Source organism: Pseudophryne corroboree, unplaced genomic scaffold (genome assembly GCF_028390025.1).
Source record: "Pseudophryne corroboree isolate aPseCor3 unplaced genomic scaffold, aPseCor3.hap2 scaffold_711, whole genome shotgun sequence".
In the NCBI taxonomy this organism is placed as follows: domain Eukaryota; kingdom Metazoa; phylum Chordata; class Amphibia; order Anura; family Myobatrachidae; genus Pseudophryne; species Pseudophryne corroboree.
The window spans coordinates 55,996-77,500 of NW_026970294.1; the positions used below are offsets into that span (position 1 = coordinate 55,996).

General features: G+C 41.6%; 74 non-coding genes and 21 pseudogenes across 74 annotated transcripts; all 95 read right to left on the reverse strand.

The window, feature by feature from the left end:
• Positions 1-66: 66 nt before the first annotated feature.
• On the reverse strand, positions 67-185 carry LOC135038718 (5S ribosomal RNA). The gene has a single exon (XR_010233074.1). It is a non-coding gene; the product is annotated as a 5S ribosomal RNA (ribosomal RNA).
• Positions 186-291: 106 nt separating this feature from the next.
• Positions 292-410, reverse strand: LOC135039090 (5S ribosomal RNA; annotated as a pseudogene).
• Positions 411-517: 107 nt separating this feature from the next.
• LOC135039094 (5S ribosomal RNA) lies at positions 518-636 on the reverse strand (annotated as a pseudogene).
• A 107-nt stretch (positions 637-743) lies between these two features.
• On the reverse strand, positions 744-862 carry LOC135038956 (5S ribosomal RNA). The gene has a single exon (XR_010233306.1). It is a non-coding gene; the product is annotated as a 5S ribosomal RNA (ribosomal RNA).
• A 107-nt stretch (positions 863-969) lies between these two features.
• Positions 970-1,088, reverse strand: LOC135038765 (5S ribosomal RNA). The gene has a single exon (XR_010233119.1). It is a non-coding gene; the product is annotated as a 5S ribosomal RNA (ribosomal RNA).
• A 107-nt stretch (positions 1,089-1,195) lies between these two features.
• LOC135039159 (5S ribosomal RNA) lies at positions 1,196-1,314 on the reverse strand (annotated as a pseudogene).
• A 107-nt stretch (positions 1,315-1,421) lies between these two features.
• On the reverse strand, positions 1,422-1,540 carry LOC135039745 (5S ribosomal RNA). Its single transcript, XR_010233740.1, has one exon. It is a non-coding gene; the product is annotated as a 5S ribosomal RNA (ribosomal RNA).
• A 107-nt stretch (positions 1,541-1,647) lies between these two features.
• On the reverse strand, positions 1,648-1,766 carry LOC135039489 (5S ribosomal RNA). Its single transcript, XR_010233493.1, has one exon. It is a non-coding gene; the product is annotated as a 5S ribosomal RNA (ribosomal RNA).
• Positions 1,767-1,873: 107 nt separating this feature from the next.
• On the reverse strand, positions 1,874-1,992 carry LOC135038965 (5S ribosomal RNA). The gene has a single exon (XR_010233315.1). It is a non-coding gene; the product is annotated as a 5S ribosomal RNA (ribosomal RNA).
• A 107-nt stretch (positions 1,993-2,099) lies between these two features.
• On the reverse strand, positions 2,100-2,218 carry LOC135038985 (5S ribosomal RNA). The gene has a single exon (XR_010233334.1). It is a non-coding gene; the product is annotated as a 5S ribosomal RNA (ribosomal RNA).
• A 107-nt stretch (positions 2,219-2,325) lies between these two features.
• On the reverse strand, positions 2,326-2,444 carry LOC135039490 (5S ribosomal RNA). The gene has a single exon (XR_010233494.1). It is a non-coding gene; the product is annotated as a 5S ribosomal RNA (ribosomal RNA).
• A 107-nt stretch (positions 2,445-2,551) lies between these two features.
• Positions 2,552-2,670, reverse strand: LOC135039736 (5S ribosomal RNA). Its single transcript, XR_010233732.1, has one exon. It is a non-coding gene; the product is annotated as a 5S ribosomal RNA (ribosomal RNA).
• A 107-nt stretch (positions 2,671-2,777) lies between these two features.
• Positions 2,778-2,896, reverse strand: LOC135039697 (5S ribosomal RNA). Its single transcript, XR_010233694.1, has one exon. It is a non-coding gene; the product is annotated as a 5S ribosomal RNA (ribosomal RNA).
• Positions 2,897-3,003: 107 nt separating this feature from the next.
• Positions 3,004-3,122, reverse strand: LOC135039142 (5S ribosomal RNA; annotated as a pseudogene).
• Positions 3,123-3,229: 107 nt separating this feature from the next.
• On the reverse strand, positions 3,230-3,348 carry LOC135038578 (5S ribosomal RNA). The gene has a single exon (XR_010232936.1). It is a non-coding gene; the product is annotated as a 5S ribosomal RNA (ribosomal RNA).
• A 107-nt stretch (positions 3,349-3,455) lies between these two features.
• LOC135038504 (5S ribosomal RNA) lies at positions 3,456-3,574 on the reverse strand. The gene has a single exon (XR_010232867.1). It is a non-coding gene; the product is annotated as a 5S ribosomal RNA (ribosomal RNA).
• Positions 3,575-3,681: 107 nt separating this feature from the next.
• On the reverse strand, positions 3,682-3,800 carry LOC135038670 (5S ribosomal RNA). The gene has a single exon (XR_010233027.1). It is a non-coding gene; the product is annotated as a 5S ribosomal RNA (ribosomal RNA).
• A 107-nt stretch (positions 3,801-3,907) lies between these two features.
• On the reverse strand, positions 3,908-4,026 carry LOC135039552 (5S ribosomal RNA). Its single transcript, XR_010233553.1, has one exon. It is a non-coding gene; the product is annotated as a 5S ribosomal RNA (ribosomal RNA).
• Positions 4,027-4,133: 107 nt separating this feature from the next.
• Positions 4,134-4,252, reverse strand: LOC135039051 (5S ribosomal RNA; annotated as a pseudogene).
• Positions 4,253-4,359: 107 nt separating this feature from the next.
• LOC135038516 (5S ribosomal RNA) lies at positions 4,360-4,478 on the reverse strand. Its single transcript, XR_010232878.1, has one exon. It is a non-coding gene; the product is annotated as a 5S ribosomal RNA (ribosomal RNA).
• Positions 4,479-4,585: 107 nt separating this feature from the next.
• Positions 4,586-4,704, reverse strand: LOC135038528 (5S ribosomal RNA). Its single transcript, XR_010232889.1, has one exon. It is a non-coding gene; the product is annotated as a 5S ribosomal RNA (ribosomal RNA).
• Positions 4,705-4,811: 107 nt separating this feature from the next.
• LOC135039228 (5S ribosomal RNA) lies at positions 4,812-4,930 on the reverse strand (annotated as a pseudogene).
• A 107-nt stretch (positions 4,931-5,037) lies between these two features.
• On the reverse strand, positions 5,038-5,156 carry LOC135039251 (5S ribosomal RNA; annotated as a pseudogene).
• A 107-nt stretch (positions 5,157-5,263) lies between these two features.
• LOC135038606 (5S ribosomal RNA) lies at positions 5,264-5,382 on the reverse strand. The gene has a single exon (XR_010232964.1). It is a non-coding gene; the product is annotated as a 5S ribosomal RNA (ribosomal RNA).
• A 107-nt stretch (positions 5,383-5,489) lies between these two features.
• LOC135038728 (5S ribosomal RNA) lies at positions 5,490-5,608 on the reverse strand. Its single transcript, XR_010233084.1, has one exon. It is a non-coding gene; the product is annotated as a 5S ribosomal RNA (ribosomal RNA).
• Positions 5,609-5,715: 107 nt separating this feature from the next.
• LOC135039116 (5S ribosomal RNA) lies at positions 5,716-5,834 on the reverse strand (annotated as a pseudogene).
• A 107-nt stretch (positions 5,835-5,941) lies between these two features.
• LOC135038947 (5S ribosomal RNA) lies at positions 5,942-6,060 on the reverse strand. Its single transcript, XR_010233297.1, has one exon. It is a non-coding gene; the product is annotated as a 5S ribosomal RNA (ribosomal RNA).
• Positions 6,061-6,167: 107 nt separating this feature from the next.
• Positions 6,168-6,285, reverse strand: LOC135038449 (5S ribosomal RNA). The gene has a single exon (XR_010232813.1). It is a non-coding gene; the product is annotated as a 5S ribosomal RNA (ribosomal RNA).
• Positions 6,286-6,392: 107 nt separating this feature from the next.
• LOC135038539 (5S ribosomal RNA) lies at positions 6,393-6,511 on the reverse strand. Its single transcript, XR_010232900.1, has one exon. It is a non-coding gene; the product is annotated as a 5S ribosomal RNA (ribosomal RNA).
• A 107-nt stretch (positions 6,512-6,618) lies between these two features.
• On the reverse strand, positions 6,619-6,737 carry LOC135039109 (5S ribosomal RNA; annotated as a pseudogene).
• A 107-nt stretch (positions 6,738-6,844) lies between these two features.
• Positions 6,845-6,963, reverse strand: LOC135039769 (5S ribosomal RNA). Its single transcript, XR_010233762.1, has one exon. It is a non-coding gene; the product is annotated as a 5S ribosomal RNA (ribosomal RNA).
• Positions 6,964-7,070: 107 nt separating this feature from the next.
• Positions 7,071-7,189, reverse strand: LOC135038551 (5S ribosomal RNA). Its single transcript, XR_010232911.1, has one exon. It is a non-coding gene; the product is annotated as a 5S ribosomal RNA (ribosomal RNA).
• Positions 7,190-7,296: 107 nt separating this feature from the next.
• On the reverse strand, positions 7,297-7,415 carry LOC135038566 (5S ribosomal RNA). Its single transcript, XR_010232925.1, has one exon. It is a non-coding gene; the product is annotated as a 5S ribosomal RNA (ribosomal RNA).
• A 107-nt stretch (positions 7,416-7,522) lies between these two features.
• Positions 7,523-7,641, reverse strand: LOC135038762 (5S ribosomal RNA). Its single transcript, XR_010233116.1, has one exon. It is a non-coding gene; the product is annotated as a 5S ribosomal RNA (ribosomal RNA).
• Positions 7,642-7,748: 107 nt separating this feature from the next.
• Positions 7,749-7,867, reverse strand: LOC135039698 (5S ribosomal RNA). The gene has a single exon (XR_010233695.1). It is a non-coding gene; the product is annotated as a 5S ribosomal RNA (ribosomal RNA).
• A 107-nt stretch (positions 7,868-7,974) lies between these two features.
• On the reverse strand, positions 7,975-8,093 carry LOC135039699 (5S ribosomal RNA). The gene has a single exon (XR_010233696.1). It is a non-coding gene; the product is annotated as a 5S ribosomal RNA (ribosomal RNA).
• Positions 8,094-8,200: 107 nt separating this feature from the next.
• Positions 8,201-8,319, reverse strand: LOC135038563 (5S ribosomal RNA). The gene has a single exon (XR_010232922.1). It is a non-coding gene; the product is annotated as a 5S ribosomal RNA (ribosomal RNA).
• A 107-nt stretch (positions 8,320-8,426) lies between these two features.
• LOC135038630 (5S ribosomal RNA) lies at positions 8,427-8,545 on the reverse strand. The gene has a single exon (XR_010232988.1). It is a non-coding gene; the product is annotated as a 5S ribosomal RNA (ribosomal RNA).
• Positions 8,546-8,652: 107 nt separating this feature from the next.
• LOC135039554 (5S ribosomal RNA) lies at positions 8,653-8,771 on the reverse strand. Its single transcript, XR_010233555.1, has one exon. It is a non-coding gene; the product is annotated as a 5S ribosomal RNA (ribosomal RNA).
• Positions 8,772-8,878: 107 nt separating this feature from the next.
• On the reverse strand, positions 8,879-8,997 carry LOC135039154 (5S ribosomal RNA; annotated as a pseudogene).
• Positions 8,998-9,104: 107 nt separating this feature from the next.
• On the reverse strand, positions 9,105-9,223 carry LOC135038575 (5S ribosomal RNA). The gene has a single exon (XR_010232933.1). It is a non-coding gene; the product is annotated as a 5S ribosomal RNA (ribosomal RNA).
• Positions 9,224-9,330: 107 nt separating this feature from the next.
• On the reverse strand, positions 9,331-9,449 carry LOC135038777 (5S ribosomal RNA). The gene has a single exon (XR_010233131.1). It is a non-coding gene; the product is annotated as a 5S ribosomal RNA (ribosomal RNA).
• Positions 9,450-9,556: 107 nt separating this feature from the next.
• LOC135038691 (5S ribosomal RNA) lies at positions 9,557-9,675 on the reverse strand. The gene has a single exon (XR_010233047.1). It is a non-coding gene; the product is annotated as a 5S ribosomal RNA (ribosomal RNA).
• Positions 9,676-9,782: 107 nt separating this feature from the next.
• On the reverse strand, positions 9,783-9,901 carry LOC135038987 (5S ribosomal RNA). Its single transcript, XR_010233336.1, has one exon. It is a non-coding gene; the product is annotated as a 5S ribosomal RNA (ribosomal RNA).
• Positions 9,902-10,008: 107 nt separating this feature from the next.
• LOC135039638 (5S ribosomal RNA) lies at positions 10,009-10,127 on the reverse strand. The gene has a single exon (XR_010233635.1). It is a non-coding gene; the product is annotated as a 5S ribosomal RNA (ribosomal RNA).
• Positions 10,128-10,234: 107 nt separating this feature from the next.
• LOC135038596 (5S ribosomal RNA) lies at positions 10,235-10,353 on the reverse strand. The gene has a single exon (XR_010232954.1). It is a non-coding gene; the product is annotated as a 5S ribosomal RNA (ribosomal RNA).
• A 107-nt stretch (positions 10,354-10,460) lies between these two features.
• On the reverse strand, positions 10,461-10,579 carry LOC135039426 (5S ribosomal RNA). Its single transcript, XR_010233431.1, has one exon. It is a non-coding gene; the product is annotated as a 5S ribosomal RNA (ribosomal RNA).
• A 107-nt stretch (positions 10,580-10,686) lies between these two features.
• LOC135038587 (5S ribosomal RNA) lies at positions 10,687-10,805 on the reverse strand. Its single transcript, XR_010232945.1, has one exon. It is a non-coding gene; the product is annotated as a 5S ribosomal RNA (ribosomal RNA).
• Positions 10,806-10,912: 107 nt separating this feature from the next.
• On the reverse strand, positions 10,913-11,031 carry LOC135039546 (5S ribosomal RNA). The gene has a single exon (XR_010233549.1). It is a non-coding gene; the product is annotated as a 5S ribosomal RNA (ribosomal RNA).
• A 107-nt stretch (positions 11,032-11,138) lies between these two features.
• LOC135038616 (5S ribosomal RNA) lies at positions 11,139-11,257 on the reverse strand. The gene has a single exon (XR_010232974.1). It is a non-coding gene; the product is annotated as a 5S ribosomal RNA (ribosomal RNA).
• Positions 11,258-11,364: 107 nt separating this feature from the next.
• On the reverse strand, positions 11,365-11,483 carry LOC135038597 (5S ribosomal RNA). The gene has a single exon (XR_010232955.1). It is a non-coding gene; the product is annotated as a 5S ribosomal RNA (ribosomal RNA).
• A 107-nt stretch (positions 11,484-11,590) lies between these two features.
• LOC135038732 (5S ribosomal RNA) lies at positions 11,591-11,709 on the reverse strand. The gene has a single exon (XR_010233088.1). It is a non-coding gene; the product is annotated as a 5S ribosomal RNA (ribosomal RNA).
• A 107-nt stretch (positions 11,710-11,816) lies between these two features.
• LOC135039796 (5S ribosomal RNA) lies at positions 11,817-11,935 on the reverse strand. The gene has a single exon (XR_010233788.1). It is a non-coding gene; the product is annotated as a 5S ribosomal RNA (ribosomal RNA).
• A 107-nt stretch (positions 11,936-12,042) lies between these two features.
• Positions 12,043-12,161, reverse strand: LOC135039718 (5S ribosomal RNA). Its single transcript, XR_010233715.1, has one exon. It is a non-coding gene; the product is annotated as a 5S ribosomal RNA (ribosomal RNA).
• A 107-nt stretch (positions 12,162-12,268) lies between these two features.
• LOC135038598 (5S ribosomal RNA) lies at positions 12,269-12,387 on the reverse strand. The gene has a single exon (XR_010232956.1). It is a non-coding gene; the product is annotated as a 5S ribosomal RNA (ribosomal RNA).
• Positions 12,388-12,494: 107 nt separating this feature from the next.
• Positions 12,495-12,613, reverse strand: LOC135039122 (5S ribosomal RNA; annotated as a pseudogene).
• Positions 12,614-12,720: 107 nt separating this feature from the next.
• LOC135038599 (5S ribosomal RNA) lies at positions 12,721-12,839 on the reverse strand. Its single transcript, XR_010232957.1, has one exon. It is a non-coding gene; the product is annotated as a 5S ribosomal RNA (ribosomal RNA).
• A 107-nt stretch (positions 12,840-12,946) lies between these two features.
• LOC135038609 (5S ribosomal RNA) lies at positions 12,947-13,065 on the reverse strand. Its single transcript, XR_010232967.1, has one exon. It is a non-coding gene; the product is annotated as a 5S ribosomal RNA (ribosomal RNA).
• Positions 13,066-13,172: 107 nt separating this feature from the next.
• LOC135038439 (5S ribosomal RNA) lies at positions 13,173-13,291 on the reverse strand. Its single transcript, XR_010232803.1, has one exon. It is a non-coding gene; the product is annotated as a 5S ribosomal RNA (ribosomal RNA).
• Positions 13,292-13,398: 107 nt separating this feature from the next.
• Positions 13,399-13,517, reverse strand: LOC135038620 (5S ribosomal RNA). The gene has a single exon (XR_010232978.1). It is a non-coding gene; the product is annotated as a 5S ribosomal RNA (ribosomal RNA).
• Positions 13,518-13,624: 107 nt separating this feature from the next.
• LOC135039211 (5S ribosomal RNA) lies at positions 13,625-13,743 on the reverse strand (annotated as a pseudogene).
• A 107-nt stretch (positions 13,744-13,850) lies between these two features.
• On the reverse strand, positions 13,851-13,969 carry LOC135038924 (5S ribosomal RNA). The gene has a single exon (XR_010233275.1). It is a non-coding gene; the product is annotated as a 5S ribosomal RNA (ribosomal RNA).
• A 107-nt stretch (positions 13,970-14,076) lies between these two features.
• Positions 14,077-14,195, reverse strand: LOC135038631 (5S ribosomal RNA). The gene has a single exon (XR_010232989.1). It is a non-coding gene; the product is annotated as a 5S ribosomal RNA (ribosomal RNA).
• A 107-nt stretch (positions 14,196-14,302) lies between these two features.
• On the reverse strand, positions 14,303-14,421 carry LOC135039145 (5S ribosomal RNA; annotated as a pseudogene).
• Positions 14,422-14,528: 107 nt separating this feature from the next.
• LOC135039123 (5S ribosomal RNA) lies at positions 14,529-14,647 on the reverse strand (annotated as a pseudogene).
• A 107-nt stretch (positions 14,648-14,754) lies between these two features.
• Positions 14,755-14,873, reverse strand: LOC135038600 (5S ribosomal RNA). The gene has a single exon (XR_010232958.1). It is a non-coding gene; the product is annotated as a 5S ribosomal RNA (ribosomal RNA).
• Positions 14,874-14,980: 107 nt separating this feature from the next.
• On the reverse strand, positions 14,981-15,099 carry LOC135038642 (5S ribosomal RNA). The gene has a single exon (XR_010233000.1). It is a non-coding gene; the product is annotated as a 5S ribosomal RNA (ribosomal RNA).
• A 107-nt stretch (positions 15,100-15,206) lies between these two features.
• LOC135038440 (5S ribosomal RNA) lies at positions 15,207-15,325 on the reverse strand. Its single transcript, XR_010232804.1, has one exon. It is a non-coding gene; the product is annotated as a 5S ribosomal RNA (ribosomal RNA).
• A 107-nt stretch (positions 15,326-15,432) lies between these two features.
• On the reverse strand, positions 15,433-15,551 carry LOC135038653 (5S ribosomal RNA). Its single transcript, XR_010233011.1, has one exon. It is a non-coding gene; the product is annotated as a 5S ribosomal RNA (ribosomal RNA).
• A 107-nt stretch (positions 15,552-15,658) lies between these two features.
• LOC135039212 (5S ribosomal RNA) lies at positions 15,659-15,777 on the reverse strand (annotated as a pseudogene).
• Positions 15,778-15,884: 107 nt separating this feature from the next.
• Positions 15,885-16,003, reverse strand: LOC135038925 (5S ribosomal RNA). The gene has a single exon (XR_010233276.1). It is a non-coding gene; the product is annotated as a 5S ribosomal RNA (ribosomal RNA).
• A 107-nt stretch (positions 16,004-16,110) lies between these two features.
• On the reverse strand, positions 16,111-16,229 carry LOC135038664 (5S ribosomal RNA). The gene has a single exon (XR_010233022.1). It is a non-coding gene; the product is annotated as a 5S ribosomal RNA (ribosomal RNA).
• Positions 16,230-16,336: 107 nt separating this feature from the next.
• Positions 16,337-16,455, reverse strand: LOC135039146 (5S ribosomal RNA; annotated as a pseudogene).
• A 107-nt stretch (positions 16,456-16,562) lies between these two features.
• Positions 16,563-16,681, reverse strand: LOC135038457 (5S ribosomal RNA). Its single transcript, XR_010232821.1, has one exon. It is a non-coding gene; the product is annotated as a 5S ribosomal RNA (ribosomal RNA).
• Positions 16,682-16,788: 107 nt separating this feature from the next.
• LOC135038995 (5S ribosomal RNA) lies at positions 16,789-16,906 on the reverse strand. The gene has a single exon (XR_010233344.1). It is a non-coding gene; the product is annotated as a 5S ribosomal RNA (ribosomal RNA).
• Positions 16,907-17,013: 107 nt separating this feature from the next.
• LOC135039155 (5S ribosomal RNA) lies at positions 17,014-17,132 on the reverse strand (annotated as a pseudogene).
• Positions 17,133-17,239: 107 nt separating this feature from the next.
• LOC135039262 (5S ribosomal RNA) lies at positions 17,240-17,358 on the reverse strand (annotated as a pseudogene).
• Positions 17,359-17,465: 107 nt separating this feature from the next.
• Positions 17,466-17,584, reverse strand: LOC135039085 (5S ribosomal RNA; annotated as a pseudogene).
• A 107-nt stretch (positions 17,585-17,691) lies between these two features.
• LOC135038692 (5S ribosomal RNA) lies at positions 17,692-17,810 on the reverse strand. Its single transcript, XR_010233048.1, has one exon. It is a non-coding gene; the product is annotated as a 5S ribosomal RNA (ribosomal RNA).
• A 107-nt stretch (positions 17,811-17,917) lies between these two features.
• LOC135038988 (5S ribosomal RNA) lies at positions 17,918-18,036 on the reverse strand. The gene has a single exon (XR_010233337.1). It is a non-coding gene; the product is annotated as a 5S ribosomal RNA (ribosomal RNA).
• A 107-nt stretch (positions 18,037-18,143) lies between these two features.
• Positions 18,144-18,262, reverse strand: LOC135039639 (5S ribosomal RNA). The gene has a single exon (XR_010233636.1). It is a non-coding gene; the product is annotated as a 5S ribosomal RNA (ribosomal RNA).
• Positions 18,263-18,369: 107 nt separating this feature from the next.
• Positions 18,370-18,488, reverse strand: LOC135038862 (5S ribosomal RNA). The gene has a single exon (XR_010233213.1). It is a non-coding gene; the product is annotated as a 5S ribosomal RNA (ribosomal RNA).
• Positions 18,489-18,595: 107 nt separating this feature from the next.
• On the reverse strand, positions 18,596-18,714 carry LOC135038955 (5S ribosomal RNA). The gene has a single exon (XR_010233305.1). It is a non-coding gene; the product is annotated as a 5S ribosomal RNA (ribosomal RNA).
• A 107-nt stretch (positions 18,715-18,821) lies between these two features.
• Positions 18,822-18,940, reverse strand: LOC135038677 (5S ribosomal RNA). Its single transcript, XR_010233033.1, has one exon. It is a non-coding gene; the product is annotated as a 5S ribosomal RNA (ribosomal RNA).
• Positions 18,941-19,047: 107 nt separating this feature from the next.
• LOC135038590 (5S ribosomal RNA) lies at positions 19,048-19,166 on the reverse strand. Its single transcript, XR_010232948.1, has one exon. It is a non-coding gene; the product is annotated as a 5S ribosomal RNA (ribosomal RNA).
• A 107-nt stretch (positions 19,167-19,273) lies between these two features.
• Positions 19,274-19,392, reverse strand: LOC135039535 (5S ribosomal RNA). The gene has a single exon (XR_010233538.1). It is a non-coding gene; the product is annotated as a 5S ribosomal RNA (ribosomal RNA).
• A 107-nt stretch (positions 19,393-19,499) lies between these two features.
• On the reverse strand, positions 19,500-19,618 carry LOC135038688 (5S ribosomal RNA). Its single transcript, XR_010233044.1, has one exon. It is a non-coding gene; the product is annotated as a 5S ribosomal RNA (ribosomal RNA).
• Positions 19,619-19,725: 107 nt separating this feature from the next.
• On the reverse strand, positions 19,726-19,844 carry LOC135039798 (5S ribosomal RNA). Its single transcript, XR_010233790.1, has one exon. It is a non-coding gene; the product is annotated as a 5S ribosomal RNA (ribosomal RNA).
• A 107-nt stretch (positions 19,845-19,951) lies between these two features.
• On the reverse strand, positions 19,952-20,070 carry LOC135038928 (5S ribosomal RNA). Its single transcript, XR_010233279.1, has one exon. It is a non-coding gene; the product is annotated as a 5S ribosomal RNA (ribosomal RNA).
• A 107-nt stretch (positions 20,071-20,177) lies between these two features.
• On the reverse strand, positions 20,178-20,296 carry LOC135039124 (5S ribosomal RNA; annotated as a pseudogene).
• A 107-nt stretch (positions 20,297-20,403) lies between these two features.
• LOC135038443 (5S ribosomal RNA) lies at positions 20,404-20,522 on the reverse strand. The gene has a single exon (XR_010232807.1). It is a non-coding gene; the product is annotated as a 5S ribosomal RNA (ribosomal RNA).
• A 107-nt stretch (positions 20,523-20,629) lies between these two features.
• On the reverse strand, positions 20,630-20,748 carry LOC135038700 (5S ribosomal RNA). Its single transcript, XR_010233056.1, has one exon. It is a non-coding gene; the product is annotated as a 5S ribosomal RNA (ribosomal RNA).
• Positions 20,749-20,855: 107 nt separating this feature from the next.
• LOC135038441 (5S ribosomal RNA) lies at positions 20,856-20,974 on the reverse strand. Its single transcript, XR_010232805.1, has one exon. It is a non-coding gene; the product is annotated as a 5S ribosomal RNA (ribosomal RNA).
• Positions 20,975-21,081: 107 nt separating this feature from the next.
• On the reverse strand, positions 21,082-21,200 carry LOC135039511 (5S ribosomal RNA). Its single transcript, XR_010233514.1, has one exon. It is a non-coding gene; the product is annotated as a 5S ribosomal RNA (ribosomal RNA).
• A 107-nt stretch (positions 21,201-21,307) lies between these two features.
• On the reverse strand, positions 21,308-21,426 carry LOC135039213 (5S ribosomal RNA; annotated as a pseudogene).
• Positions 21,427-21,505: the final 79 nt, after the last annotated feature.

Below are 21,505 nucleotides of genomic sequence, written 5' to 3' on the forward strand. Positions count from 1 at the left end.
CTGGTTCATAAATGAATACGTTTGAAAATGGAATGCATCAACAGAACGGTGTTGGCAGTATAAAAATATCTACAGCACCTTGTATTCCCAGGTGGTCTCCCATCCAAGTACTAACCAGGCCCAACACTGCTTAGCTTCCAAGATCAGATGAGATTGGGCGTATTCAGTATGGTGTTACTGTAGATGAGCTTTGTGGTTTCTGTTAGAACTTTTGTACTTCTAACTACTGGTTCATAAATGAATACGTTTGAAAATGAATGCATCAACAGAACGGTGTTGGCAGTATAAAAATATCTACAGCACCTTGTATTCCCAGGTGGTCTCCCATCCAAGTACTAACCAGACCCAACACTGCTTAGCTTCTAAGATCAGATGAGATTGGGCGTATCCAGTGTGGTGTTGCTGTAGATGAACTTTCTGGTTTCTGTTAGAACTTTTCTACTTCTAACTACTGGTTCATAAATGAATACATTTGAAAATGGAATGCATCAACAGAACGGTGTTGGCAGTATAAAAATATCTACAGCACCTTGTATTCCTAGGTGGTCTCACATCCAAGTACTAACCAGGCCCAACACTGCTTAGCTTCCAAGATCAGATGAGATTGGGCGTATCCAGTGTGGTGTGGCTGTAAATGAGCTTTGTGGTTTCTGTTAGAACTTTTCTACTTCTAACTACTGGTTCATAAATGAATACATTTGAAAATGGAATGCATCAACAGAACGGTGTTGGCAGTATAAAAATATCTACAGCACCTTGTATTCCTAGGTGGTCTCACATCCAAGTACTAACCAGGCCCAACACTGCTTAGCTTCCAAGATCAGATGAGATTGGGCGTATCCAGTGTGGTGTGGCTGTAGATGAGCTTTGTGGTTTCTGTTAGAACTTTTCTACTTCTAACTACTGGTTCATAAATGAAAACGTTTGAAAATGGAATGCATCAACAGACCGGTGTTGGCAGTATAAAAATATCTACAGCACCGTGTATTCCCAGGTGGTCTCCCATCCAAGTACTAACCAGGCCCAACACTGCTTAGCTTCCAAGATCAGATGAGATTGGGCGTATCCAGTGTGCTGTGGCTGTAGATGAGCTTTGCTGTTTCTGTTAGAACTTTTCTACTTCTAACTACTGGTTCATAAATGAAGACGTTTGAAAATGGACTGCATCAACAGAATGGTGTTGGCAGTATAAAAATATCTACAGCACCTTGTATTACCGGGTGGTCTCCCATCCAAGTACTAACCAGGCCCAACACTGCTTAGCTTCCAAGATCAGATGAGATTGGGCATATCCAGTGTGGTGTTGCTGTAGATGAACTTTCTGGTTTCTGTTAGAACTTTTCTACTTCTAACTACTGGTTCATAAATGAATACGTTTGAAAATGGAATGCATCAACAGAACGGTATTGGTAGTATAAAAATTTCTACAGCACCTTGTATTCCCAGGTGGTCTCCCATCCAAGTACTAACCAGGCCCAACACTGCTTAGCTTCCAAGATCAGATGAGATTGGGCGTATCCAGTGTGGTGTGGCTGTAGATGAGCTTTGTGGTTTCTGTTAGAACTTTTCTACTTCTAACTACTGGTTCATAAATGAACACGTTTGAAAATGGAATGCATCAACAGAACGGTGTTGGCAGTATAAAAATATCTACAGCACCTTGTATTCCCAGGTGGTCTCCCATCCAAGTACTAACCAGGCCCAACACTGCTTAGCTTCCAAGATCAGATGAGATTGGGCGTATCCAGTGCGGTGTGGCTGTAGATGAGCTTTGTGGTTTCTGTTAGAACTTTTCTACTTCTAACTACTGGTTCATAAATGAATACGTTTGAAAATGGAATGCATCAACAGAACGGTGTTGGCAGTATAAAAATATCTACAGCACCTTGTATTCCCAGGTGGTCTCCCATCCAAGTACTAATCAGACCCAACACTGCTTAGCTTCCAAGATCAGATGAGATTGGGCATATCCAGTGTGGTGTTGCTGTAGATGAACTTTCTGGTTTCTGTTAGAACTTTTCTACTTCTAACTACTGGTTCATAAATGAATACGTTTGAAAATGGAATGCATCAACAGAACGGTGTTGGTAGTATAAAAATATCTACAGCACCTTGTATTCCCAGGTGGTCTCCCATCCAAGTACTAACCAGGCACAACACTGCTTAGCTTTCAAGATCAGATGAGATTGGGCGTATCCAGTGTGGTGTGGCTGTAGATGAGCTTTGTGGTTTTTGTTAGAACTTTTCTACTTCTAACTACTGGTTCATAAATGAACACGTTTGAAAATGGAATGCATCAACAGAACGGTGTTGGCAGTATAAAAATATCTACAGCACCTTGTATTCCCAGGTGGTCTCCCATCCAAGTACTAACCAGGCCCAACACTGCTTAGCTTCCAAGATCAGATGAGATTGGGCGTATCCAGTGCGGTGTGGCTGTAGATGAGCTTTGTGGTTTCTGTTAGAACTTTTCTACTTCTAACTACTGGTTCATAAATGAATACGTTTGAAAATGGAATGCATCAACAGAACGGTGTTGGCAGTATAAAAATATCTACAGCACCTTGTATTCCCAGGTGGTCTCCCATCCAAGTACTAACCAGGCCCAACACTGCTTAGCTTCCAAGATCACATGAGATTGGGCGTATCCAGTGTGGTGTGGCTGTAGATGAGCTTTGTGGTTTCTGTTAGAACTTTTCTACTTCTAACTACTGGTTCATAAATGAATACATTTGAAAATTGAATACATCAACAGAACGGTGTTGGCAGTATAAAAATATCTACAGCACCTTGTATTCCTAGGTGGTCTCCCATCCAAGTACTAACCAGGCCCAACACTGCTTAGCTTCCAAGATCAGATGAGATTGGGCGTATCCAGTGTGGTGTGGCTGTAGATGAGCTTTGTAGTTTCTGTTAGAACTTTTCTACTTCTAACTACTGGTTCATAAATGAAAACGTTTGAAAATGGAATGCATCAACAGACCGGTGTTGGCAGTATAAAAATATCTACAGCACCTTGTATTCCCAGGTGGTCTCCCATCCAAGTAATAACCAGGCCCAACACTGCTTATCTTCCAAGATCAGATGAGATTGGGCGTATCCAGTGTGCTGTGGCTGTAGATGTGCTTTGTGGTTTCTGTTAGAACTTTTCTACTTCTAACTACTGGTTCATAAATGAAAACGTTTGAAAATGGAATGCATCAACAGAACGGTGTTGGCAGTATAAAAATATCTACAGCACCTTGTATTCCCAGGTGGTCTCCCATCCAAGTACTAACCAGGCCCAACACTGCTTGGCTTCCAAGATCAGATGAGATTGGGCGTATCCAGTGTGGTGTTGCTGTAGATGAACTTTCTGGTTTCTGTTAGAACTTTTCTACTTCTAACTACTGGTTCATATATGAAAACGTTTGAAAATGGAATACATCAACAGAACGGTGTTGGCAGTATAAAAATATCTACAGCACCTTGTATTCCCAGGTGGTCTCCCATCCAAGTACTAACCAGGCCCAACACTGCTTAGCTTCCAAGATCAGATGAGATTGGGCGTATCCAGTGTGGTGTGGCTGTAGATGAGCTTTGTGGTTTCTGTTAGAACTTTTCTACTTCTAACTACTGGTTCATAAATGAATACATTTGAAAATGGAATGCATCAACAGAACGGTGTTGGCAGTATAAAAATATCTACAGCACCTTGTATTCCCAGGTGGTCTCCCATCCAAGTACTAACCAGGCCCAACACTGCTTAGCTTCCAGGATCAGATGAGATTGGGCGTATCCAGTGTGGTGTGGCTGTAGATGAGCTTTGTGGTTTCTGTTTGAACTTTTCTACTTCTAACTACTGGTTCATAAATGAATATGTTTGAAAATGGAATGCATCAACAGAACGGTGTTGGTAGTATAAAAATATCTACAGCACCTTGTATTCCCAGGTGGTCTCCCATCCAAGTACTAACCAGGCCCAACACTGCTTAGCTTCCAAGATCAGATGAGATTGGGCGTATCCAGTGTGGTGTGGCTGTAAATTATCTCTGTGGTTTCTGTTAGAACTTTTCTACTTCTAACTACTGGTTCATAAATGAATACGTTTGAAAATGGAATGCATCAACAGAACGGTGTTGGCAGTATAAAAATATCTACAGCACCTTGTATTACCGGGTGGTCTCCCATCCAAGTACTAACCAGGCCCAACACTGCTTAGCTTCCAAGATCAGATGAGATTGGGCGTATCCAGTGTGGTGTTGCTGTAGATGAACTTTCTGGTTTCTGTTAGAACTTTTCTACTTCTAACTACTGGTTCATAAATGAATACGTTTGAAAATGGAATGCATCAACAGAACGGTGTTGGCAGTATAAAAATATCTACAGCACCTTGTATTCCCAGGTGGTCTCCCATCCAAGTACTAACCAGGCCCAACACTGCTTAGCTTCCAAGATCAGATGAGATTGGGCGTATCCAGTGTGGTGTGGCTGTAGATGAGCTTTGTGGTTTCTGTTTGAACTTTTCTACTTCTAACTACTGGTTCATAAATGAATACATTTGAAAATGGAATGCATCAACAGAACAGTGTTGGCAGTATAAAAATATCTACAGCACCTTGTATTCCCAGGTGGTCTCCCATCCAAGTACTAACCAGGCCCAACACTGCTTAGCTTCCAAGATCAGATGAGATTGGGCGTATCCAGTGTGGTGTGGCTGTAGATGAGCTTTGTGGTTTCTGTTAGAACTTTTCTACTTCTAACTACTGGTTCATAAATGAATACGTTTGAAAATGGAATGCATCAACAGAACGGTGTTGGCAGTATAAAAATATCTACAGAACCTTGTATTCCCAGGTGGTCTCCCATCCAAGTTCTTACCAGGCCCAACACTGCTTAGCTTCCAAGATCAGATGAGATTGGGCGTATCCAGTGTGGTGTGGCTGTAGATGACATTTGTGGTTTCTGTTAGAACTTTTCTACTTCTAACTACTGGTTCATAAATGAATACGTTTGAAAATGGAATGCATCAACAGAACGGTGTTGGCAGTATAAAAATATCTACAGAACCTTGTATTCCTAGGTGGTCTCCCATCCAAGTACTTACCAGGCCCAACACTGCTTAGCTTCCAGGATCAGATGAGATTGGGCGTATCCAGTGTGGTGTGGCTGTAGATGACCTTTGTGGTTTCTGTTAGAACTTTTCTACTTCTAACTACTGGTTCATAAATGAATACGTTTGAAAATGGAATGCATCAACAGAACGGTGTTTGCAGTATAAAAATATCTACAGCACCTTGTATTCCCAGGTGGTCTCCCATCCAAGTACTTACCAGGCCCAACACTGCTTAGCTTCCAAGATCAGATGTGATTGGGCGTATCCAGTGTGGTGTTGCTGTAGATAAACCTTCTGGTTTTTGTTAGAACTTTTCTACTTCTAACTACTGGTTCATAAATGAATACATTTGAAAATTGAATGCATCAACAGAACGGTGTTGGCAGTATAAAAATATCTACAGCACCTTGTATTCCTAGGTGATCTCCCATCCAAGTACTAACCAGGCCCAACACTGCTTAGCTTCCAAGATCAGATGAGATTGGGCGTATCCAGTGTGGTGTGGCTGTAGATGAGCTTTGTGGTTTCTGTTAGAACTTTTCTACTTCTAACTACTGGTTCATAAATGAAAACATTTGAAAATGGAATGCATCAACAGAACGGTGTTGGCAGTATAAAAATATCTACAGCACCTTGTATTCCCAGGTGGTCTCCCATCCAAGTACTAACCAGGCCCAACACTGCTTAGCTTCCAAGATTAGATGAGATTGGGCGTATCCAGTGTGCTGTGGCTGTAGATGAGCTTTGTTGTTTCTGTTAGAACTTTTCTACTTCTAACTACTGGTTCATAAATGAATACGTTTGAAAATGGAATGCATCAACAGAACGGTGTTGGCAGTATAAAAATATCTACAGCACCTTGTATTACCGGGTGGTCTCCCATCCAAGTACTTACCAGGCCCAACACTGCTTAGCTTCCAAGATCAGATGAGATTGGGCGTATCCAGTGTGGTGTGGCTGTAGATGAGCTTTGTGGTTTCTGTTAGAACTTTTCTACTTCTAACTACTGGTTCATAAATGAATACGTTTGAAAATGGAATGCATCAACAGAACGGTGTTGGCAGTATAAAAATATCTACAGCACCAGTATTCCCAGGTGGTCTCCCATCCAAGTACTAACCAGGCACAACACTGCTTAGCTTCCAAGATCAGATGAGATTGGGCGTATCCAGTGTGGTGTGGCTGTAGATGAGCTTTGTGGTTTCTGTTAGAACTTTTCTACTTCTAACTACTGGTTCATAAATGAATACGTTTGAAAATGGAATGCATCAACAGAACGGTGTTGGCAGTATAAAAATATCTACAGCACCTTGTATTCCCAGGTGGTCTCCCATCCAAGTACTAACCAGGCCCAACACTGCTTAGCTTCCAAGATCAGATGAGATTGGGCGTATCCAGTGTGGTGTGGCTGTAGATGAGCTTTGTGGTTTCTGTTAGAACTTTTCTACTTCTAACTACTGGTTCATAAATGAATACGTTTGAAAATTGAATGCATCAACAGAACGGTGTTGGCAGTATAAAAATATCTACAGCACCTTGTATTACCAGGTAGTCTCCCATCCAAGTACTAACCAGGCCCAACACTGCTTAGCTTCCAAGATCAGATGAGATTGGGCGTATCCAATGTGGTGTGGCTGTAGATGAGCTTTGTGGTTTCTGTTAGAACTTTTCTACTTCTAACTACTGGTTCATAAATGAATACGTTTGAAAATGGAATGCATCAACAGAACGGTGTTGGCAGTATAAAAATATATACAGCACCTTGTATTCCCAGGTGGTCTCCCATCCAAGTACTAACCAGGCCCAACACTGCTTAGCTTCCAAGATCAGATGAGATTGGGCGTATCCAGTGTGGTGTGGCTGTAGATGAGCTTTGTGGTTTCTGTTAGAACTTTTCTACTTCTAACTACTGGTTCATAAATGAATACGTTTGAAAATGGAATGCATCAACAGAACGGTGTTGGCAGTATAAAAATATCTACAGCACCTTGTATTCCCAGGTGGTCTCCCATCCAAGTACTAACCAGGCCCAACACTGCTTAGCTTCCAAGATCAGATGAGATTGGGCGTATCCAGTGTGGTGTGGCTGTAGATGAGCTTTGTGGTTTCTGTTAGAACTTTTCTACTTCTAACTACTGGTTCATAAATGAATACGTTTGAAAATGGAATGCATCAACAGAACGGTGTTGGCAGTATAAAAATATCTACAGCACCTTGTATTCCCAGGTGGTCTCCCATCCAAGTACTAACCATGCCCAACACTGCTTAGCTTCCAAGATCAGATGAGATTGGGCGTATCCAGTGTGGTGTGGCTGTAGATGAGCTTTGTGGTTTCTGTTAGAACTTTTCTACTTCTAACTACTGGTTCATAAATGAATACGTTTGAAAATGGAATGCATCAACAGAACGGTGTTGGCAGTATAAAAATATCTACAGCACCTTGTATTCCCAGGTGGTCTCCCATCCAAGTACTAACCAGGCCCAACACTGCTTAGCTTCCAAGATCAGATGAGATTGGGCGTATCCAATATGGTGTTGCTGTAGATGAACTTTCTGGTTTCTGTTAGAACTTTTCTACTTCTAACTACTGGTTCATAAATGAATACATTTGAAAATGGAATGCATCAACAGAACGGTGTTGGCAGTATAAAAATATCTACAGCACCTTGTATTCCTAGGTGGTCTCCCATCCAAGTACTAACCAGGCCCAACACTGCTTAGCTTCCAAGATCAGATGAGATTGGGCGTATCCAGTGTGGTGTGGCTGTAGATGAGCTTCGTGGTTTCTGTTAGAACTTTTCTACTTCTAACTACTGGTTCATATATGAAAACGTTTGAAAATGGAATACATCAACAGACCGGTGTTGGCAGTATAAAAATATCTACAGCACCTTGTATTCCTAGGTGGTCTCCCATCCAAGTACTAACCAGGCCCAACACTGCTTAGCTTCCAAGATCAGATGAGATTGGGCGTATCCAGTGTGGTGTGGCTGTAGATGAGCTTTGTGGTTTCTGTTAGAACTTTTCTACTTCTAACTACTGGTTCATATATGAAAACGTTTGAAAATGGAATACATCAACAGAACGGTGTTGGCAGTATAAAAATATCTACAGCACCTTGTATTCCCAGGTGGTCTCCCATCCAAGTACTAACCAGGCCCAACACTGCTTAGCTTCCAAGATCAGATGAGATTGGGCGTATCCAGTGTGGTGTGGCTGTAGATGAGCTTTGTGGTTTCTGTTAGAACTTTTCTACTTCTAACTACTGGTTCATAAATGAATACGTTTGAAAATGGAATGCATCAACAGAACGGTGTTGGCAGTATAAAAATATCTCCAGCACCTTGTATTCCCAGGTGGTCTCCCATCCAAGTACTAACCAGGCCCAACACTGCTTAGCTTCCAAGATCAGATGAGATTGGGCGTATCCAGTGTGGTGTGGCTGTAGATGAGCTTTGTGGTTTCTGTTTGAACTTTTCTACTTCTAACTACTGGTTCATAAATGAATATGTTTGAAAATGGAATGCATCAACAGAACGGTGTTGGTAGTATAAAAATATCTACAGCACCTTGTATTCCCAGGTGGTCTCCCATCCAAGTACTAACCAGGCCCAACACTGCTTAGCTTCCAAGATCAGATGAGATTGGGCGTATCCAGTGTGGTGTGGCTGTAAATGATCTCTGTGGTTTCTGTTAGAACTTTTCTACTTCTAACTACTGGTTCATAAATGAATACGTTTGAAAATGGAATGCATCAACAGAACGGTGTTGGCAGTATAAAAATATCTACAGCACCTTGTATTACCAGGTGGTCTCCCATCCAAGTACTAACCAGGCCCAACACTGCTTAGCTTCCAAGATCAGATGAGATTGGACGTATCCAGTGTGGTGTTGCTGTAGATGAACTTTCTGGTTTCTGTTAGAACTTTTCTACTTCTAACTACTGGTTCATAAATGAATACGTTTGAAAATGGAATGCATCAACAGAACGGTGTTGGCAGTATAAAAATATCTACAGCACCTTGTATTCCCAGGTGGTCTCCCATCCAAGTACTAACCAGGCCCAACACTGCTTAGCTTCCAAGATCAGATGAGATTGGGCGTATCCAGTGTGGTGTGGCTGTAGATGAGCTTTGTGGTTTCTGTTAGAACTTTTCTACTTCTAACTACTGGTTCATAAATGAAAACGTTTGAAAATGGAATGCATCAACAGAACGTTTTTGGCAGTATAAAAATATCTACAGCACCTTGTATTCCCAGGTGGTCTCCCATCCAAGTACTAACCAGGCCCAACACTGCTTAGCTTCCAAGATCAGATGAGATTGGGCGTATACAGTGTGCTGTGGCTGTAGATGAGCTTTGTGGTTTCTGTTAGAACTTTTCTACTTCTAACTACTGGTTCATAAATGAAAACGTTTGAAAATGGAATGCATCAACAGAACGTTGTTGGCAATATAAAAATATCTACAGCACCTTGTATTCCCAGGTGGTCTCCCATCCAAGTACTAACCAGGCCCAACACTGCTTAGCTTCCAAGATCAGATGAGATTGGGCGTATCCAGTGTGCTGTGGCTGTAGATGAGCTTTGTGGTTTCTGTTAGAACTTTTCTACTTCTAACTACTGGTTCATAAATTAATACGTTTGAAAATGGAATGCATCAACAGAACGGTGTTGGCAGTATAAAAATATCTACAGCACCTTGTATTCCCCGGTGGTCTCCCATCCAAGTACTAAGCAGGCCCAACACTGCTTAGCTTCCAAGATCAGATGAGATTGGGCGTATCCAGTGTGGTCTTGCTGTAGATGAACTTTCTGGTTTCTGTTAGAACTTTTCTACTTCTAACTACTGGTTCATTAATGAATATGTTTTAAAATGGAATGCATCAACAGAATGGTGTTGGCAGTATAAAAATATCTACAGCACCTTGTATTCCCAGGTGGTCTCCCATCCAAGTACTAACCAGGCCCAACACTGCTTAGCTTCCAAGATCAGATGAGATTGGGCGTATCCAGTGTGGTGTGGCTGTAGAATAACTTTGTGGTTTCTGTTAGAACTTTTCTACTTCTAACTACTGGTTCATAAATGAATACGTTTGAAAATGGAATGCATCAACAGAACGGTGTTGGCAGTATAAAAATATCTACAGCACCTTGTATTCCCAGGTGGTCTCCCATACAAGTACTGACCAGGCCCAACACTGCTTAGCTTCCAAGATCAGATGAGATTGGGCGTATCCAGTGTGGTGTGGCTGTAGATGAGCTTTGTGGTTTCTGTTTGAACTTTTCTACTTCTAACTACTGGTTCATAAATGAATACATTTGAAAATTGAATGCATCAACAGAACGGTGTTGGCAGTATAAAAATATCTACAGCACCTTGTATTCCCAAGTGGTCTCCCATCCAAGTACTAACCAGGCCCAACACTGCTTAACTTCCAAGATCAGATGAGATTGGGCGTATCCAGTGTGGTGTGGCTGTAGATGAGCTTTGTGGTTTCTGTTAGAACTTTTCTACCTCTAACTACTGGTTCATAAATGAATACGTTTGAAAATGGAATGCATCAACAGAACGGTGTTGGCAGTATAAAAATATCTACAGCACCTTGTATTCCCAGGTGGTCTCCCATCCAAGTACTAACCAGGCCCAACACTGCTTAGCTTCCAAGATCAGATGAGATTGGGCGTATCCAGTGTGGTGTGGCTGTAGATGAGCTTTGTGGTTTCTGTTAGAACTTTGCTACTTCTAACTACTGGTTCATAAATGAATACGTTTGAAAATGGAATGCATCAACAGAACGGTGTTGGTAGTATAAAAATATCTACAGCACCTTGTATTCCCAGGTGGTCTCCCATCCAAGTACTAACCAGGCCCAAAACTGCTTAGCTTCCAAGATCAGATGAGATTGGGCGTATCCAGTCTGGTGTGGCTGTAGATGAGCATTATGGTTTCTGTTAGAACTTTTCTACTTCTAACTACTGGTTCATAAATGAATACGTTTGAAAATGGAATGCATCAACAGAACGGTGTTGGCAGTATAAAAATATATACAGCACCTTGTATTCCCAGGTGGTCTCCCATCCAAGTACTAACCAGGCCCAACACTGTTTAGCTTCCAAGATCAGATGAGATTGGGCGTATCCAGTGTGGTGTGGCTGTAGATGAGCTTTGTGGTTTCTGTTAGAACTTTTCTACTTCTAACTACTGGTTCATAAATGAATACGTTTGAAAATGGAATGCATCAACAGAACGGTGTTGGCAGTATAAAAATATCTACAGCACCTTGTATTCCCAGGTGGTCTCCCATACAAGTACTGACCAGGCCCAACACTGCTTAGCTTCCAAGATCAGATGAGATTGGGCGTATCCAGTGTGGTGTGGCTGTAGATGAGCTTTGTGGTTTCTGTTTGAACTTTTCAACTTCTAACTACTGGTTCATAAATGAATACATTTGAAAAGTGAATGCATCAACAGAACGGTGTTGGCAGTATAAAAATATCTACAGCACCTTGTATTCCCAGGTGGTCTCCCATCCAAGTACTAACCAGGCACAACACTGCTTAGCTTCCAAGATCAGATGAGATTGGGCGTATCCAGTGTGGTGTGGCTGTAGATGAGCTTTAAGGTTTCTGTTAGAACTTTTCTACTTCTAACTACTGGTTCATAAATGAATACGTTTGAAAATGGAATGCATCAACAGAACGGTGTTGGCAGTATAAAAATATCTACAGCACCTTGTATTCCCAGGTGGTCTCCCATCCAAGTACTAACCAGGCCCAACACTGCTTACCTTCCAAGATCAGATGTGATTGGGCGTATCCAGTGTGGTGTGGCTGTAGATCAACTTTGTGGTTTCTGGTAGAACTTTTCTACTTCTAACTACTGGTTCATAAATGAATACGTTTGAAAATGGAATGCATCAACAGAACGGTGTTGGTAGTATAAAAATATCTACAGCACCTTGTATTCCCAGGTGGCCTCCCATCCAAGTACTAACCAGGCCCAACACTGCTTAGCTTCCAAGATCAGATGAGATTGGGCGTATCCAGTGTGGTGTGGCTGTAGATGAACTTTGTGGTTTCTGTTATAACTTTTCTACTTCTAACTACTGGTTCATAAATGAATACGTTTGAAAATGGAATGCATCAACAGAACGGTGTTGGCAGTATAAAATTATCTACAGCACCTTGTATTCCCAGGTGGTCTCCCATCCAAGTACTAACCAGGCCCAACACTGCTTAGCTTCCAAGATCAGATGAGATTGGGCGTATCCAGTGTGGTGTGGCTGTAGATGAGCTTTATTGTTTCTGTTAGAACTTTTCTACTTCTAACTACTGGTTCATAAATGAATACGTTTGAAAATGGAATGCATCAACAGAACGGTGTTGGCAGTATAAAAATATATACAGCACCTTGTATTCCCAGGTGGTCTCCCATCCAAGTACTAACCAGGCCCAACACTGTTTAGCATCCAAGATCAGATGAGATTGGGCGTATCCAGTGTGGTGTTGCTGTAGATGAGCTTTGTGGTTTCTGTTAGAACTTTTCTACTTCTAACTACTGGTTCATAAATGAATACGTTTGAAAATGGAATGCATCAACAGAACGGTGTTGGCAGTATAAAAATATCTACAGCACCTTGTATTCCCAGGTGGTCTCCCATACAAGTACTGACCAGGCCCAACACTGCTTAGCTTCCAAGATCAGATGAGATTGGGCGTATCCAGTGTGGTGTGGCTGTAGATGAGCTTTGTGGTTTCTGTTTGAACTTTTCAACTTCTAACTACTGGTTCATAAATGAATACATTTGAAAAGTGAATGCATCAACAGAACGGTGTTGGCAGTATAAAAATATCTACAGCACCTTGTATTCCCAGGTGGTCTCCCATCCAAGTACTAACCAGGCCCAACACTGCTTAGCTTCCAAGATCAGATGAGATTGGGCGTATCCAGTGTGGTGTGGCTGTAGATGAGCTTTGTGGTTTCTGTTAGAACTTTTCTACTTCTAACTACTGGTTCATAAATGAATACGTTTGAAAATGGAATGCATCAACAGAACGGTGTTGGTAGTATAAAAATATCTACAGCACCTTGTATTTCCAGGTGGTCTCCCATCCAAGTACTAACCAGGCCCAACACTGCTTAGCTTCCAAGATCAGATGAGATTGGGCGTATCCAGTGTGGTGTGGCTGTAGATGAACTTTGTGGTTTCTGTTATAACTTTTCTACTTCTAACTACTGGTTCATAAATGAATACGTTTGAAAATGGAATGCATCAACAGAACGGTGTTGGCAGTATAAAATTATCTACAGCACCTTGTATTCCCAGGTGGTCTCCCATCCAAGTACTAACCAGGCCCAACACTGCTTAGCTTCCAAGATCAGATGAGATTGGGCGTATCCAGTGTGGTGTGGCTGTAGATGAGCTTTATTGTTTCTGTTAGAACTTTTCTACTTCTAACTACTGGTTCATAAATGAATACGTTTGAAAATGGAATGCATCAACAGAACGGTGTTGGCAGTATAAAAATATATACAGCACCTTGTATTCACAGGTGGTCTCCCATCCAAGTACTAACCAGGCACAACACTGTTTAGCTTCCAAGATCAGATGAGATTGGGCGTATCCAGTGTGGTGTGGCTGTAGATGAGCTTTGTGGTTTCTGTTAGAACTTTTCTACTTCTAACTACTGGTTCATAAATGAATACGTTTGAAAATGGAATGCATCAACAGAACGGTGTTGGCAGTATAAAAATATATACAGCACCTTGTATTCCCAGGTGGTCTCCCATACAAGTACTGACCAGGCCCAACACTGCTTAGCTTCCAAGATCAGATGAGATTGGGCGTATCCAGTGTGGTGTGGCTGTAGATGAGCTTTGTGGTTTCTGTTTGAACTTTTCAACTTCTAACTACTGGTTCATAAATGAATACATTTGAAAAGTGAATGCATCAACAGAACGGTGTTGGCAGTATAAAAATATCTACAGCACCTTGTATTCCCAGGTGGTCTCCCATCCAAGTACTAACCAGGCCCAACACTGCTTAGCTTCCAAGATCAGATGAGATTGGGCGTATCCAGTGTGGTGTGGCTGTAGATGAGCTTTGTGGTTTCTGTTAGAACTTTTCTACTTCTAACTACTGGTTCATAAATGAATACGTTTGAAAATGGAATGCATCAACAGAACGGTGTTGGTAGTATAAAAATATCTACAGCACCTTGTAATCCCAGGTGGTCTCCCATCCATGTACTAACCAGGCCCAAAACTGCTTAGCTTCCAAGATCAGATGAGATTGGGCGTATCCAGTCTGGTGTGGCTGTAGATGAGCATTATGGTTTCTGTTAGAACTTTTCTACTTCTAACTACTGGTTCATAAATGAATACGTTTGAAAATGGAATGCATCAACAGAACGGTGTTGGCAGTATAAAAATATATACAGCACCTTGTATTCCCAGGTGGTCTCCCATCCAAGTACTAACCAGGCCCAACACTGTTTAGCATCCAAGATCAGATGAGATTGGGCGTATCCAGTGTGGTGTTGCTGTAGATGAGCTTTGTGGTTTCTGTTAGAACTTTTCTACTTCTAACTACTGGTTCATAAATGAATACGTTTGAAAATGGAATGCATCAACAGAACGGTGTTGGCAGTATAAAAATATCTACAGCACCTTGTATTCCCAGGTGGTCTCCCATACAAGTACTGACCAGGCCCAACACTGCTTAGCTTCCAAGATCAGATGAGATTGGGCGTATCCAGTGTGGTGTGGCTGTAGATGAGCTTTGTGGTTTCTGTTTGAACTTTTCAACTTCTAACTACTGGTTCATAAATGAATACATTTGAAAAGTGAATGCATCAACAGAACGGTGTTGGCAGTATAAAAATATCTACAGCACCTTGTATTCCCAGGTGGTCTCCCATCCAAGTACTAACCAGGCCCAACACTGCTTAGCTTCCAAGATCAGATGAGATTGGGCGTATCCAGTGTGGTGTGGCTGTAGATGAGCTTTGTGGTTTCTGTTAGAACTTTTCTACTTCTAACTACTGGTTCATAAATGAATACGTTTGAAAATGGAATGCATCAACAGAACGGTGTTGGTAGTATAAAAATATCTACAGCACCTTGTATTTCCAGGTGGTCTCCCATCCAAGTACTAACCAGGCCCAACACTGCTTAGCTTCCAAGATCAGATGAGATTGGGCGTATCCAGTGTGGTGTGGCTGTAGATGAACTTTGTGGTTTCTGTTATAACTTTTCTACTTCTAACTACTGGTTCATAAATGAATACGTTTGAAAATGGAATGCATCAACAGAACGGTGTTGGCAGTATAAAATTATCTACAGCACCTTGTATTCCCAGGTGGTCTCCCATCCAAGTACTAACCAGGCCCAACACTGCTTAGCTTCCAAGATCAGATGAGATTGGGCGTATCCAGTGTGGTGTGGCTGTAGATGAGCTTTATGGTTTCTGTTAGAACTTTTCTACTTCTAACTACTGGTTCATAAATGAATACGTTTGAAAATGGAATGCATCAACAGAACGGTGTTGGCAGTATAAAAATATATACAGCACCTTGTATTCACAGGTGGTCTCCCATCCAAGTACTAACCAGGCACAACACTGTTTAGCTTCCAAGATCAGATGAGATTGGGCGTATCCAGTGTGGTGTGGCTGTAGATGAGCTTTGTGGTTTCTGTTAGAACTTTTCTACTTCTAACTACTGGTTCATAAATGAATACGTTTGAAAATGGAATGCAGCAACAGAACGGTGTTGGCAGTATAAAAATATATACAGCACCTTGTATTCCCAGGTGGTCTCCCATACAAGTACTGACCAGGCCCAACACTGCTTAGCTTCCAAGATCAGATGAGATTGGGCGTATCCAGTGTGGTGTGGCTGTAGATGAGCTTTGTGGTTTCTGTTTGAACTTTTCAACTTCTAACTACTGGTTCATAAATGAATACATTTGAAAAGTGAATGCATCAACAGAACGGTGTTGGCAGTATAAAAATATCTACAGCACCTTGTATTCCCAGGTGGTCTCCCATCCAAGTACTAACCAGGCCCAACACTGCTTAGCTTCCAAGATCAGATGAGATTGGGCGTATCCAGTGTGGTGTGGCTGTAGATGAGCTTTGTGGTTTCTGTTAGAACTTTTCTACTTCTAACTACTGGTTCATAAATGAATACGTTTGAAAATGGAATGCATCAACAGAACGGTGTTGGTAGTATAAAAATATCTACAGCACCTTGTAATCCCAGGTGGTCTCCCATCCATGTACTAACCAGGCCCAAAACTGCTTAGCTTCCAAGATCAGATGAGATTGGGCGTATCCAGTCTGGTGTGGCTGTAGATGAGCATTATGGTTTCTGTTAGAACTTTTCTACTTCTAACTACTGGTTCATAAATGAATACGTTTGAAAATGGAATGCATCAACAGAACGGTGTTGGCAGTATAAAAATATATACAGCACCTTGTATTCCCAGGTGGTCTCCCATCCAAGTACTAACCAGGCCCAACACTGCTTAGCTTCCAAGATCAGATGAGATTGGGCGTATACAGTGTGGTGTGGCTGTAGATGAGCTTTATGGTTTCTGTTAGAACTTTTCTACTTCTAACTACTGGTTCATAAATGAATACGTTTGAAAATGGAATGCATCAACAGAACGGTGTTGGTAGTATAAAAATATCTACAGCACCTTGTATTCCCAGGTGGTCTCCCATCCAAGTACTAACCAGGCCCAACACTGCTTAGCTTCCAAGATCAGATGAGATTGGGATATCCAGTGTGGTGTGGCTGTAGATGAGCTTTGTGGTTTCTGTTTGAACTTTTCTACTTCTAACTACTGGTTCATAAATGAATACATTTGAAAATGGAATGCATCAACAGAACTGTGTTGGCAGTATAAAAATATCTACAGCACCTTGTATTCCAAGGTGGTCTCCCATCCAATTACTAACCAGACCCAACACTGCTTAGCTTCCAAGATCAGATGAGATTGGGCGTATCCAGTGTGGTGTGGCTGTAGATGAGCTTTATGGTTTCTGTTAGAACTTTTCTACTTCTAACAACTGGTTCATAAATGAATACGTTTGAAAATGGAATGCATCAACAGAACGGTGTTGGCAGTATAACAATATCTACAGTACCTTGTATTCCCAGGTGGTCTCCCATCCAAGTACTGACCAGGCCCAACACTGCTTAGCTTCCAAGATCAGATCAGATTTGGCGTATCCAGTGTGGTGTGGCTGTAGATGAGCTTTGTGGTTTCTGTTTGAACTTTTCTACTTCTAACTACTGGTTCATAAATGAATACGTTTGAAAATGGAATGCATCAACAGAACGGTGTTGGCAGTATAAAAATATCTACAGCACTTTGTATTCCCAGGTGGTCTCCCATCCAAGTACTAACCAGGCCCAACACTGCTTAGCTTCCAAGATCAGATGAGATTGGGCGTATCCAGTGTGCTGTGGCTGTAGATGAGCTTTGTGGTTTCTGTTAGAACTTTTCTACTTCTAACTACTGGTTCATAAATGAAAACGTTTGAAAATGGAATGCATCAACAGAACGTTGTTGGCAATATAAAAATATCTACAGCACCTTGTATTCCCAGGTGGTCTCCCATCCAAGTACTAACCAGGCCCAACACTGCTTAGCTTCCAAGATCAGATGAGATTGGGCGTATCCAGTGTGCTGTGGCTGTAGATGAGCTTTGTGGTTTCTGTTAGAACTTTTCTGCTTCTAACTACTGGTTCATAAATTAATACGTTTGAAAATGGAATGCATCAACAGAACGGTGTTGGCAGTATAAAAATATCTACAGCACCTTGTATTCCCCGGTGGTCTCCCATCCAAGTACTAAGCAGGCCCAACACTGCTTAGCTTCCAAGATCAGATGAGATTGGGCGTATCCAGTGTGGTCTTGCTGTAGATGAACTTTCTGGTTTCTGTTAGAACTTTTCTACTTCTAACTACTGGTTCATTAATGAATATGTTTTAAAATGGAATGCATCAACAGAATGGTGTTGGCAGTATAAAAATATCTACAGCACCTTGTATTCCCAGGTGGTCTCCCATCCAAGTACTAACCAGGCCCAACACTGCTTAGCTTCCAAGATCAGATGAGATTGGGCGTATCCAGTGTGGTGTGGCTGTAGAATAACTTTGTAATTTCTGTTAGAACTTTTCTACTTCTAACTACTGGTTCATAAATGAATACGTTTGAAAATGGAATGCATCAACAGAACGGTGTTGGCAGTATAAAAATATCTACAGCACCTTGTATTCCCAGGTGGTCTCCCATACAAGTACTGACCAGGCCCAACACTGCTTAGCTTCCAAGATCAGATGAGATTGAGCGTATCCAGTGTGGTGTGGCTGTAGATGAGCTTTGTGGTTTCTGTTTGAACTTTTCTACTTCTAACTACTGGTTCATAAATGAATACATTTGAAAATTGAATGCATCAACAGAACGGTGTTGGCAGTATAAAAATATCTACAGCACCTTGTATTCCCAAGTGGTCTCCCATCCAAGTACTAACCAGGCCCAACACTGCTTAATTTCCAAGATCAGATGAGATTGGGCGTATCCAGTGTGGTGTGGCGGTAGATGAGCTTTGTGGTTTCTGTTAGAACTTTTCTACCTCTAACTACTGGTTCATAAATGAATACGTTTGAAAATGGAATGCATCAACAGAACGGTGTTGGCAGTATAAAAATATCTACAGCACCTTGTATTCCCAGGTGGTCTCCCATCCAAGTACTAACCAGGCCCAACACTGCTTAGCTTCCAAGATCAGATGAGATTGGGCGTATCCAGTGTGGTGTGGCTGTAGATGAGCTTTGTGGTTTCTGTTAGAACTTTTCTACTTCTAACTACTGGTTCATAAATGAATACGTTTGAAAATGGAATGCATCAACAGAACGGTGTTGGTAGTATAAAAATATCTACAGCACCTTGTATTCCCAGGTGGTCTCCCATCCAAGTACTAACCAGGCCCAAAACTGCTTAGCTTCCAAGATCAGATGAGATTGGGCGTATCCAGTGTGGTGTGGCTGTAGATGAGCTTTGTGGTTTCTGTTAGAACTTTTCTACTTCTAACTACTGGTTCATAAATGAATACGTTTGAAAATGGAATGCATCAACAGAACGGTGTTGGCAGTATAAAAATATCTACAGCACCTTGTATTCACAGGTGGTCTCCCATCCAAGTACTAACCAGGCCCAACACTGCTTAGCTTCCAAGATCAGATGAGATTGGGCGTTTCCAGTGTGGTGTGGCTGTAGATGAGCTTTGTGGTTTCTGTTTGAACTTTTCAACTTCTAACTACTGGTTCATAAATGAATACATTAGAAAAGTGAATGCATCAACAGAACGGTGTTGGCAGTATAAAAATATCTACAGCACCTTGTATTCCCAGGTGGTCTCCCATCCAAGTACTAACCAGGCCCAACACTGCTTAGCTTCCAAGATCAGATGAGATTGGGCGTATCCAGTGTGGTGTGGCTGTAGATGAGCTTTATGGTTTCTGTTAGAACTTTTCTACTTCTAACTACTGGTTCATAAATGAATACGTTTGAAAATGGAATGCATCAACAGAACGGTGTTGGCAGTATAAAAATATCTACAGCACCTTGTATTCCCAGGTGGTCTCCCATCCAAGTACTAACCAGGCCCAACACTGCTTACCTTCCAAGATCAGATGTGATTGGGCGTATCCAGTGTGGTGTGGCTGTAGATGAACTTTGTGGTTTCTGGTAGAACTTTTCTACTTCTAACTACTGGTTCATAAATGAATACGTTTGAAAATGGAATGCATCAACAGAACGGTGTTGGTAGTATAAAAATATCTACAGCACCTTGTATTCCCAGGTGGCCTCCCATCCAAGTACTAACCAGGCCCAACACTGCTTAGCTTCCAAGATCAGATGAGATTGGGCGTATCCAGTGTGCTGTGGCTGTAGATGAACTTTGTGGTTTCTGTTATAACTTTTCTACTTCTAACTACTGGTTCATAAATGAATACGTTTGAAAATGGAATGCATCAACAGAACGGTGTTGGCAGTATAAAAATATATACAGCACCTTGTATTCCCAGGTGGTCTCCCATCCAAGTACTAACCAGGCCCAACACTGTTTAGCATCCAAGATCAGATGAGATTGGGCGTATCCAGTGTGGTGTTGCTGTAGATGAGCTTTGTGGTTTCTGTTAGAACTTTTCTACTTCTAACTACTGGTTCATAAATGAATACGTTTGAAAATGGAATGCATCAACAGAACGGTGTTGGCAGTATAAAAATATCTACAGCACCTTGTATTCCCAGGTGGTCTCCCATACAAGTACTGACCAGGCCCAACACTGCTTAGCTTCCAAGATCAGATGAGATTGGGCGCATCCAGTGTGGTGTGGCTGTAGATGAGCTTTGTGGTTTCTGTTTGAACTTTTCAACTTCTAACTACTGGTTCATAAATGAATACATTTGAAAAGTGAATGCATCAACAGAACGGTGTTGGCAGTATAAAAATATCTACAGCACCTTGTATTCCCAGGTGGTCTCCCATCCAAGTACTAACCAGGCCCAACACTGCTTAGCTTCCAAGATCAGATGAGATTGGGCGTATCCAGTGTGGTGTGGCTGTAGATGAGCTTTGTGGTTTCTGTTAGAACTTTTCTACTTCTAACTACTGGTTCATAAATGAATACGTTTGAAAATGGAATGCATCAACAGAACGGTGTTGGTAGTATAAAAATATCTACAGCACCTTGTATTTCCAGGTGGTCTCCCATCCAAGTACTAACCAGGCCCAACACTGCTTAGCTTCCAAGATCAGATGAGATTGGGCGTATCCAGTGTGGTGTGGCTGTAGATGAACTTTGTGGTTTCTGTTATAACTTTTCTACTTCTAACTACTGGTTCATAAATGAATACGTTTGAAAATGGAATGCATCAACAGAACGGTGTTGGCAGAATAAAATTATCTACAGCACCTTGTATTCCCAGGTGGTCTCCCATCCAAGTACTAACCAGGCCCAACACTGCTTATCTTCCAAGATCAGATGAGATTGGGCGTATCCAGTGTGGTGTGGCTGTAGATGAGCTTTATGGTTTCTGTTAGAACTTTTCTACTTCTAACTACTGGTTCATAAATGAATACGTTTGAAAATGGAATGCATCAACAGAACGGTGTTTGCAGTATAAAAATATATACAGCACCTTGTATTCACAGGTGGTCTCCCATCCAAGTACTAACCAGGCACAACACTGTTTAGCTTCCAAGATCAGATGAGATTGGGCGTATCCAGTGTGGTGTGGCTGTAGATGAACTTTGTGGTTTCTGTTATAACTTTTCTACTTCTAACTACTGGTTCATAAATGAATACATTTGAAAATGGAATGCAT